This window comes from Odocoileus virginianus, unplaced genomic scaffold, assembly GCF_023699985.2.
Source record: "Odocoileus virginianus isolate 20LAN1187 ecotype Illinois unplaced genomic scaffold, Ovbor_1.2 Unplaced_Contig_3, whole genome shotgun sequence".
Taxonomy (NCBI): Eukaryota; Metazoa; Chordata; class Mammalia; order Artiodactyla; family Cervidae; genus Odocoileus; species Odocoileus virginianus.
The window spans coordinates 115,528-125,853 of record NW_027224320.1 but is presented as its reverse complement, the minus strand read 5'-3'; the positions used below and the strand labels follow the sequence as shown (position 1 = coordinate 125,853).

Sequence of the window (10,326 nt, the reverse complement as noted above, 5' to 3'; positions counted from 1 at the left end):
ACATACATACACAGCCCCCACAGGTAGACATGCATGCATGCACATACATAAACACTCACAATGCACACGTGTGATACACACACACATCCATCTTTTCACTATACAGGTTAGGTCATTGTTTTTAAAATTCAAACAGCAAAAGGACTAACAGCAGCCCAGGCAGTCACATCTCCCCTGGCTGGCTGCCTCATGGGAGCGTCAACGACCAAGGCCTGAGGCCTGGCTGTTGACCAGGTGGGAGCCCGTCGGGCAGGCCCAGAGCTTCCACAATGGGTTTGGACACATGACACAGCCTTGCCACTCTGCTCAAAACTCAAAGTAGTAAAGACAACGGACGTCTAATTTTTACAAGCTGGACGCAGATTTCAACAGATAGTACACCAAGGAAGATAGAAGGAGGGCAATCGAGTGCATGAAACTAGCTGGCAATCAGGCAGCTTCAGGCCCTGATGCTGTCCCCCGAAGCTGTTTTCACTGCTCCAGCTCTGGGGTCTTGCGACACGCGTGTTGGAATCAGCCGGTGTCTGTGAAAAGCCGGCTGGGAAGCTGAGTGAGATTGCATTGACTCTATGGATCAACCTGGGGACAAAGGTAACAATGTCTAGTCTTCCGACCAATGATGGAGACTCTCTCTCTACTTACTTGGGTCTTCATTGATTTCTCTAGAACTGTTTTGCAGTTTTTAGCCTCTTTGATTTACCTTTTAGGGTTAGTATTTTTTTCCAACTATAAATGGTGTTTTACGTCAATTTCTGATTGTTGCCAGTATAGAGCAATGGAGTGGGTAGCCATTCCCTTCTTCAGGGGATCTTCCTGAACCAACTCAAGCCTGGGTCTCCTGCGTGGCAAGCAGATTTTCTTACCATCTGAGCCACGAGAGAAGCCCAAAAGGAGAGTGGCATCTCAGACTGGACTGGCCGGCCGCCCTTCGGGATACTGCACTGTCCCCTGGGCACACACTGTGTCCAATGAGTGCCTGCATGTTGGACGGGGCGTATTCCCAGGGTGCCTGCCACGCTCCACCCTCGGGGCCACCCCAGGGCCACCCCGCAGCCCCTTCGCCCACATGGGCCCCATGTGCCCTCCCCACCATCCCAGCTGAGACGTGCCAGGAGGCCTTCAACCAGAGAAGTCAAGGCCGCTGTGCCCGCGCCTGCTGGGGGCCGGCTCTGCAGTCTGATGCTGGCGGCCGCTCAGCGCAGACCACGGGCGGGCTCTGCTGACTGCTCAGTGCAGACCGCGGGCGGGGCTCTGCTGACTGATCAGAGCAGACTGCGGGCGGGGCTCGGGTGGTGAGGCCGTCAATCCTGGCTCCCCGTCCCAGGATGGCTCATCCGTTACCTGGGATGGCGGCACTGCCTGAAACGGGCCCACCTGACCCCTCACCCGGTAGCTTCTCCGGAATCCTCTTCTGAAGGCAACACCCTCTGGGACAGGCTCACCTATTAGAGAAGGAAAGTTCTCTTCCCACAGGTGGATTGAGAGGGGCCGGGCCCACGGGGGAGGAGCAGGCACCCAGGGCTCCGCCTCACTCGTTTCCATTGGAATAAAGAGGCCAATGGAAACACTGGGCTGGAACAGTGCAGGGAGGTGACCTGGGAAAGTCTGTGTCCAGCACCCAAGAGCAGGACACGAAAGGCAGTGTCCGTGACAGCATCTCCAGGCCACGCAGCCACTTCTGTGACCACAGGATCTGTATACCTGCACACACGTGCGTCCACACCTGTGACCACAGGATCCACACACACGCACACACGTGCGTCCACACCTGCGACCACAGGATCCACACACCTGCACACACGTGTGTCCACACCTGTGACCACAGGATCTGTATACCTGCACACACGTGCATCCACACCTGCCAGGAAGAAGCAGCTCAGTGTGGTCCCAAGAGTGGAGGGCAGAAGTGGGCAGCGCATAAAGAATCGCAACTGCCAGTGGGAGACAATCAAAACAGTAAACACACTCAACTTTGCTAGGAATGCAGGGGGCACAGACTAAAGCAATGGCACCTTTTGAAAAAAACAAACAGACTATCGCTGTCAGAAACTGGCCCCAGAATGCATCACGTTTTGTAAAGTGGTTCTGTAACTCAACGCCGAGAGAGATACAGGACTCGCTGACGGCAGGGATCCCACCCGATCACAGCCTCCGGAGGATGAGTTGGCAATGAATATCAAATCTAATGACACCCTTTGACTCAGATACCTCACCTTCCACATTTATTTGTAAGAAGTTATAGAATAAGGAGACAAACATGTGCCCACTGGGGAGATTTACTGCAGTTTTGTATAGGATGGTGAGAGTTGGATTATAAAGAAAGCTGAGCACCAAAGAATTGATACTTTTGAACTGTGTTGTTGGAGAAGACTTCTGAGAGTCGCTTGAACAGCAAGGACATCCAACCAGTCCATCTTAAAGGAAATCAGTCCTGAATATTCACTGGAAGGACAGATGCTGAAGCTTAAACTCCAGCCCTTTGGCCACCTGATGCAAACAACTGACTCATTAGCAAAGACCCTGATGCTGGGAAAGATTGAAGGTGGGAGGACAAAAGGACAACAGAGGATGAGACGGTTGGATGGCATCACCGACTCGATGGATATGAGTTTGAGCAAGCTCTGGGAGTTGGTGATGGACAGGGAATCCTGGCGTGCTGCAGTCCATGGGGTCGCAAAGAGTCGGACACAACTGAGCAACTGAAGTGAACTGATAGGATTGTGAAAACCTGGAAACCACATAAATGTCCTTCAGGAATGGATCTACCAAGTAAATTATGATGCAGCCACTTCTAGGAAGAGTAGGCGATTCTTGTAAATGACAGCTACTAACCTGTCGTGTTGTTCAGCTGCTAAGTCAGATCTGACTCTTTGTGACCCCATGGACTGCAACGTGTCAGGCTCCTTTTGTCCTCCACTATTTCCCCAAATTTGCTCACACTCATGTCCATTGAGTCGGTGATGCCATCCAACCATCTCATCCTCTGTCGTCCCCTTCTCCTCCCACCTTCAATCTTTCCCAGCATCAGGGTCTTTTCTAATGAGTCAGTTCTTTGCATCAGGTGGCCAAAGGACTGGAGTTTCAGCTTCAGCATCTGTCCTTCCAGTGAATATTCAGGGCTGATTTCCTTTAGGCTGGACTGGTTGGATCTCCTTGCTGTCCAAGCAACTCTCAAAAATCTTCTCTAGCACCACAGTTTGAAAGCATCAGCTCTTCATTATTGGCATAGGAAGAAGCATACATCTATTGCTGTTTTTAAAAAGCTCCAGAAGCACCCCCAAGTGTCCCCTGATGGACAAATAGAACAACAATGTGACCTATACACACAATGAAATATTATACACCTGTGACGAGGAAGGAAATTCTGACACACGTGACGACATGGATGAACCTTAAGGGTATCATGCCTAGTGCGGCGAGCCAGTCACTAAATGAGAGGTACTGTGTCATTCCCTTCACACGAGGGGCCTGAAGCAGTCAAGTTCATACCATGGTGGCTCCCAGGGGGCTGGGGGCAGGGAGGCGGAGAAAAGTGTGCAATGTGGGCAGAGTTTCAGTGTGGAAAGAAGAAAGAGTTTGAAAATAGATGGTGCTGACGTCTGCCCCACGACGTGAGCACACTTCGCACCACAAACTGCGCACCTGGATGGCTCTGATGGCAATTTTACATCATGCACTTTTAGTCACATTTTTCAAAAAGGCTCCAAAGCAGTTCAATTTTCCGTTTTTGTAACATAGCAAGAAATGTTAACAATGGTGTGATTATGAACGTCCTTCCTTTTTTATACTTGTCTGTACTTTCTGATGTTTTGGGCAGTGAGAACAATAACTTTTATACCAGTTTAAGAAGCTATTTCAAAAATAACACACTAAATTGCACAATCAGACATACTAGGTTGACCAAAATGGTCATTTGTTTTTTCCTGTAAGATGGTTCTAGTAGGGCTTAGTTGTCTCTAATTTCATTCGAAGCAATTTTGATAGGTTGTAGTGTGACAGCTGTCATACCAGGATGCATTAAAAAAAAAATCAAAATTTGTACATTTTTGTGTAGCTATTTTAATATCAAAGATGGAAGAAAAAAAGCAACATTTTTGGCATACTATACTTTGTTATTTCATGAAAGGTAAAAATGGAACTGAAATGCAAAAACTGATTTGTGCAGAGTGTGGGGGTGGTGCTGTAACTGATGGAACGTGTCAAAGGCAGTCTGTGAAGCTCGTGGTGGAGGCTTCTCGCTGGACAATGCTCCACATTGTGTAGACCAGCTAAAGCAGATAGGGATCCAATCAAGATGTTAATAGAGAATAATCAACATCGTACCACACAGGAGACACTGCCATACTCAAAATACCCACATCAAGCACTGAAAATCATCTGCACCAGCTGGGTGACATTCTCACACTGATGTCTAGGTTCCACACAAGGTGAGCAAAAACCTTCTTGATCATATTTCTTCATGTGATTCTTTACTCAAAACATACTGAAAATGTTCCATTTTTAAACTGTGATGGGTGATAAAAGTGGATGATATACAATATTGTGGAGCAGAAGAGATCGTGGGGCAGGTGGGATGAACCACCATCAAACACAGCAAGGCCGGTCTTCATCCGAGAAGGCGTGTCGTGTATGTGGTGGGATTGGAGGGGAGTCCTCTGTTATGAGGGCCTCCCAGGAAACCAAACAATTAATTTCAACAAGCACTGATCCCAGTTAGACCAGCTGAAAGCAGCACTTGATGAAAAACCTCCAGAGTTGGCCGAGAGAAGATGTGCAATCTTCCCTCAGGATAACTAAGAGCCCATGCTTTTTGACGACCAGTCAAAAACTGTTACAGCTCTGTTGGGAAGTTCTGATACATCCTCCATACTCACCAGCCATCGCACCTTTGGATGTCCACCTATTCCATCTTTACAAAATTCTCATAATGGAAAAAGATTTCAATTGCCTGGAAGATTGTAAGAGGCACCTGGAAGAGTTCTTTGCTCAAAAAGATAAAAAGTTTTAGGAAGATGGAATTATGAAGCTGCCTGAAAAATGGCAGAAGGTAGTGGAACAAAATGGTGAATATATTGTTCAATAAAGTCCTTGGTGAAAATGAAAACAATGTGTCTTCTACTTTTACTTAAGAACTGGAGGAATTTTTGGCCATCACCCTACAGCAGAACCGTATTTTTTTTCTGGTTATAGAAGTAATATAAATTCGTTCTAGAAAATCTGGAAAAGTGAAAGAGATAATGCTTAAAAAAAGAAACTTTAATTTCATCACTTCAAAGTAAATATTCTTAAAAATCGTCACTGTAAATACTTTGATATCTATTTCTTCTTCTACAAATGTTTTTTCTTTAAATAATCATATCCAGAATACTACCTTTATAGGTTTTTGCATCCTGCATTTTTTTTTTCACTTTAACTTTCATCAAATAGTCTTTTAAAGAGTGGAGAAGTCTTTAAACTATGGCAACTGACTCCAGTATTCTTGCCAGGAAAATACTATGGACAGAGGACCCTGGTGGGCTATAGTCCACGGGGTTGCAAACAGTCAGACACGGCTGAGCAACTGAGCAGAAAGGCTGGAGAAGACTTTTGACAGTCCCTTGGACTATAAGGAGATCAAGCCAGTTCATCCTAAAGGAAATCAACCCTGAATATTCATTGGAAGGACTGATGCTGAAGCTGAAGCTTCAATACTTTGGTCACCTGATGCGAAGAGCTGACTCACTGGAAAATCCCCTGATTTGGGGAAAGATTGAAGGCAGGAGGAGAAGGGGACGACAGAGGACGAGATGGTTGGATGGCATCAGTGACTCACTGGATGTCAGTTTGAGCAGACTCCAGGAGGTAATGAACGGAGAGGGACTGGTGCTCTGCAGTCCGTGGTGGCAGAGCTGGACACGACTGACCGAGTGAACAAGCCTTTCAAAACCCTGACTGAGACAGACAAAGGGTATTCTGCTACACAGACGGTTCATTACCATCTTCTTCCTTTTGTTGGGCTTTAGCTGGTTTCCAATTTTTCTCAAGTGTCAGTAATATTGAGAAGTCTGTTCATAAATCTGAATGCGAATCCGATCATTTCTTTAGGCTCAGGCTCTAAAAGGACATGTACTGACTCAGGGCTGCTGTACAGAATTCAAGGTTGCTTCCTGGGAAGGTACTAACTTCACGTCTTTCCAACAGTGGAATCACTCTAAAATATCCTGATCAATTGGATGAAAGGGTATTTGGCGTCTCTGGGATCAGTGGTGAGGTTAGATACTTCCCTTGGCAGCGATAGGCTATTTGCATGCTCTGTTGAGGTCTGTTTTCCACTTGACCCCGTCCTGCCCTCACTGTTTGAAGTGAGGAGGAATCCCGCCCGACTCTGGTGGGGGTGTCGCCTTCGGGGTCTTCTCATCAGCCCAGGTCTCTTGTAGGGTGCCCCCTCAGCGGGAAGCCGCCCGTGCAGTCGGTTCCCAACCCTTGCTTCCTTGTGGTTTGCTCAGAAAGGTGATGGCCAGTGGCCCAGGAGAGGGGATGGGAGGCGAGGCTTCGGCCGGTCGCAAGGCACATGCTGACCCTGGGGACTTTGGCTGGGCAGGAGTGACTCATTAACTAGTCACCCCACCAACGCCCCTCCCCGAGGGGGGCCTGGGCAGCGGTGTCCCTCCTCCTGTTTCTGAACGTGAACCTGGCTCCTGCCCAGGGGACATCCAGCTTAGCCGTGGACTCGCACACTGTCCATCTGCCCTTCGATGCGGTTCTCAGCTACGTCCGCTCTCAGATCAGCCTCGCCCGGGTTTCCGTGAAGACAATGCCGCTTTCCATCTGCGGGAGCTCTCCCTTGCTCCCCCACAGCTCCTGTCTCGTCGCGGCTGGCCTGTGTCACAGAGCACCCTCCACGGCTGCTGCCAGCCCCTCTGGCCTCACAGGGCCTCGTCCTCTCTGCCCTTCTTGCCAGCCCCAGCAGACTGTCTGATGGCAGCACCGCCACGCACGGCACCTTATTGGACACCGTTCTCCATCATGGGACATTCTACTGGACACACTTCCCCTTCCCCAAGCTGGGTACTGTGGGCTTCCTGGGGTGACTAAGAAATGGCCCAGCCCCCCCAAAAAGCTCAGCCACCCATCTATCAGGCACGCATCAAGGCCCTTCCAGGGAGGGGGATGTTGTGAAACCAAGATTCATACACTTCCTGCCTTCACAGAGCCTGGGCTGCCAGGGTCCTCACTCACTCACTTACTCGTTAAGTCCACACACACATTGTCGGAGCCCTCTTATTCCAGGCCCTGGGCTGCGAAGCACAGGCATGTGAGCCTGACCCAGCCTGCTGTGGGAGGCAAGGCTGAGATGGAACTTCAGGGGCTGCTGATACCTGAAGGGTGAGCAGGTCTGACCAGGAGGGGAGAATGAGCCAGGTAGGGGCACCTTTACTGAGCAGCCCCACAGAAACTGGCCAGGGGTGTTCCGGGTCTCTCTGGGGAAACGGGTCTCCTAAATTCCCCAGTGACCAACTCCTTAACCTGTTTGGCAGTGATTCCTCAGCACTGTTTAATTTCTCCCAAGCTGACCATGTGTAAGTCTTTCAGAAACTCATTAATTCCACAATGGAGCACTTACTGAGTGCTTGGTGCTGGAGATACGAAGGGACCGAAAGGACAGGGATCACTGCTTTGGTGGACCTTACATTCTTTGGAGGAGAGAGAAAGCAAATGAAACAAAATGCAAAATATATAATATGTTAGCAGGGAAGAAGCACCAGGAAGAAAAGTTCAACAGGATAGGGGAAGAGGAAATATCAGGAGAATGTGAACATTTGAGACGGGGTGGTCAAGGCAGGGTACCTGAAGGTAGTGTTAGTCCCTCATTTGTATCTGACTGTTTGTGACCCCATGGACTGTGCCCGCCAGGCTCCTCCATCCATGGGATTCTCCAGGCAAGAACACTGGAGTGGGTTGCCATGCCCTCCTCCAGGGGATCTTCCTGATCCAGGGATCAAACCCAAGTCTCCTGCATCACAGGCAGATTCTTTACTTTCTGAGCCACTACCACGGAAGGTAACATTTGAATAAAATCTTGGAGAGGGCGATGGAGCCATGGGGACGTGCTTACACAGGCAGCAGGAACAGCAAATGCAAAGGCCCTGAGGTGGGATCGTATCTGGAATGTCTGTGGAGCCACGGGGAGCCAGTGTGGCTGCAGTGATGTCAGCAAGGGTGAGACGAGAGCAGCAAAGGTCGGGGTCAGGATGGAGGCCAACCCTGCAGGGTACTGCAGACGGTGGGAGGCGGGAGCCGCTCAGTGTTCAGAGAAGCGACGTGATCTGACTCAGGCTGTAAGGCAGCATCTTGACTGTTCTCCAGTTTCCTTATTTTTCTCCAGTCTTACTGAGACATCATTGACACATGTCATTGCATAAGGTATACAACATAATGGTTTGATTCACATTGTTGTAAAGTGATTACTGCAGTGTTTAGTATGCATCTCATATGGATACAATGAGATACAAGCAAAAGGAGGAATAAAAAAGGTTTTTGTGATAAGAACTCTTAGGTTCTAGTCTCTTAATGACTTCCATAGATAACACACAGCAGCATTAATTATATTTATCATGCTGTATGTTACATCACCGATTCAATGGGCATGAGCTTGAGCAAACTCCGGGAGACAGTGAAAGACAGGGAAGCCTGGTGTGCTGCAATTCATGGGGTCACAAAGAGTCAGACATGACTTAGTAACTGAACAACAGCAACATAACATCCCTAGTTATTTATCGTTGCCTGGAAGTCTGTCCCCTTTCGATCACCCTCCTGCAATCCCACCCCTCACCGTCCTCTGGTAAACCTCATCTCTTTTTCTACTGTTTTTGTTCAGTTGCTCAGTCGTGTCTGACTCTTTTCGACCCCATGGACTGCAGCACACCAGGCTTCCCTGTCCTTCACCGCGTTTCCATTTTTGCATTCCACATGTAAGTGACAGCCATACAGTGCCTGACTGTCTCTGCTCAGCTTCTTGCTAGCCTGTGCAGAAGCCTCCTGGTGTGCTGAAGCTATGGATGCGCCTTTGTTTCCAAGCTTCTTCTGAAATTTCGGTGTGATTGTCAGTGAGAAGATGGGGAAGACTGGCCTGAGAATGTGTGAGGAGCAAAGGATTGATGGCAGGCAGGGATGTGTCCGCCTCTCACCTGCAGAGACCAGGCATTGAGCTTGAACCCTGCAGACCTCTGTCTCTTCTGTAAAAAGGAGTGAGCTGGGTCTGTTCTGCGGGTGCTGGCCAGGGCCTGCATGAATGTTCAGGCGGTGCAGACAGCAACATCACCATCCTTGATCTCGAGGCCAGTCTCCTCCAAACCCTCCCACCGAGCCTCAGTTTGGCCCCTGGTGGCAGCCAGATTTGTACCCGTGGCTCTGCGGTGTGCATGGGGAGGGTCCCAGGATGCAGGGTCCAGTGTCCTGCATAGTCTTGAGAGTCCAGACCCACAGCACTCCGGAGAGCCTAGACAGGACCCAGCTATCAGTTGTGGCTCCAGCAGTGTCCTGGAGAGGAACAGAATCAGAAATGCTGCCCGCCTCCCACACCAGGAGGCAAGGATGTGTGCGTTCTGTAGAAGGCACTCCCAGGCCACCATCGAGGTTGTCTGGAAGATGCCATCTCGGCAGCGCGGATGGACCACCTTGCTTGCTCACCCGCCTCCCTCCTTACCAGCTGTGCCTGGGAGGACCGCGGCCTCGGAGTCCTCTTCATCCGTAAAATGTTGGCTGAGAACACGACAGGTTTGGGTAAACGGCGCGCAGGGTGTCACCCTCAGCGCACGGGTCTCCAGGGCTGGTCACTCAGCGTCCCGCGCCTCCTGTCCCCCGGGGGCTGCCGCGGACTCGAGCGAGCGCGTTGTCCCGAGCGGGCTGGCGGCTCACCGGACGCTCGCCCGCATCTCTCCAGCAACGTCCCGGACAAGTCCTGGCTTTGCCTGTGGGCCGCCCGGGGCTGCAGATGGGAGCGGGGTAGGGAGGGTCGGGCCGGGGCTGTTCGGCGGCTCCCAGCCCGCGTGGAACCCCTCGGAGCCCCAGGCCAGGCCCGCGTTCGTTCTCTCCTGGGCTAGAACCTCCGGAGCCGCCGCTACCAGTCCAAAGCGACTGGAGGGGCGGGGCGGGGGCGGGGCCTGGACATGGGAGGGGCGGGGCCTGAGCATGTGACGCGCTGCCCGGGCCAACGGGCGGGGCCTGGCCAGACAGGGGCGGGGCTGGGGGCGGGGCCGGGGCGCGTGACGCGCGGCGCGGGCCAATGGGGCGCGCGCCCGAGGCCGAGCCTCCTGCGAGCCTTCTCGGCGCCCGGCGCGTCACGTG

The 10,326-nt window shown here is 50.9% G+C and overlaps 2 long non-coding RNA genes across 5 annotated transcripts; both read right to left on the bottom strand.

Annotated features, from left to right (window-relative positions):
* Positions 1–322: 322 nt before the first annotated feature.
* Positions 323–2,994, bottom strand: LOC110129811 (uncharacterized). Of its 4 annotated transcripts, none has more exons than XR_011486283.1 (2): positions 1,342–2,994; positions 323–838 (listed from the first exon to the last, which is right to left on the bottom strand). It is a non-coding gene; the product is annotated as an uncharacterized lncRNA (long non-coding RNA). The 4 variants fall into 4 exon arrangements; XR_002311619.2 differs by having other exon boundaries at positions 323–579; XR_011486284.1 differs by having other exon boundaries at positions 1,387–2,994.
* Positions 2,995–5,235: 2,241 nt separating this feature from the next.
* Positions 5,236–10,320, bottom strand: LOC139033809 (uncharacterized). The gene is made up of 2 exons (XR_011486282.1): positions 9,686–10,320; positions 5,236–9,519 (listed from the first exon to the last, which is right to left on the bottom strand). It is a non-coding gene; the product is annotated as an uncharacterized lncRNA (long non-coding RNA).
* Positions 10,321–10,326: the final 6 nt, after the last annotated feature.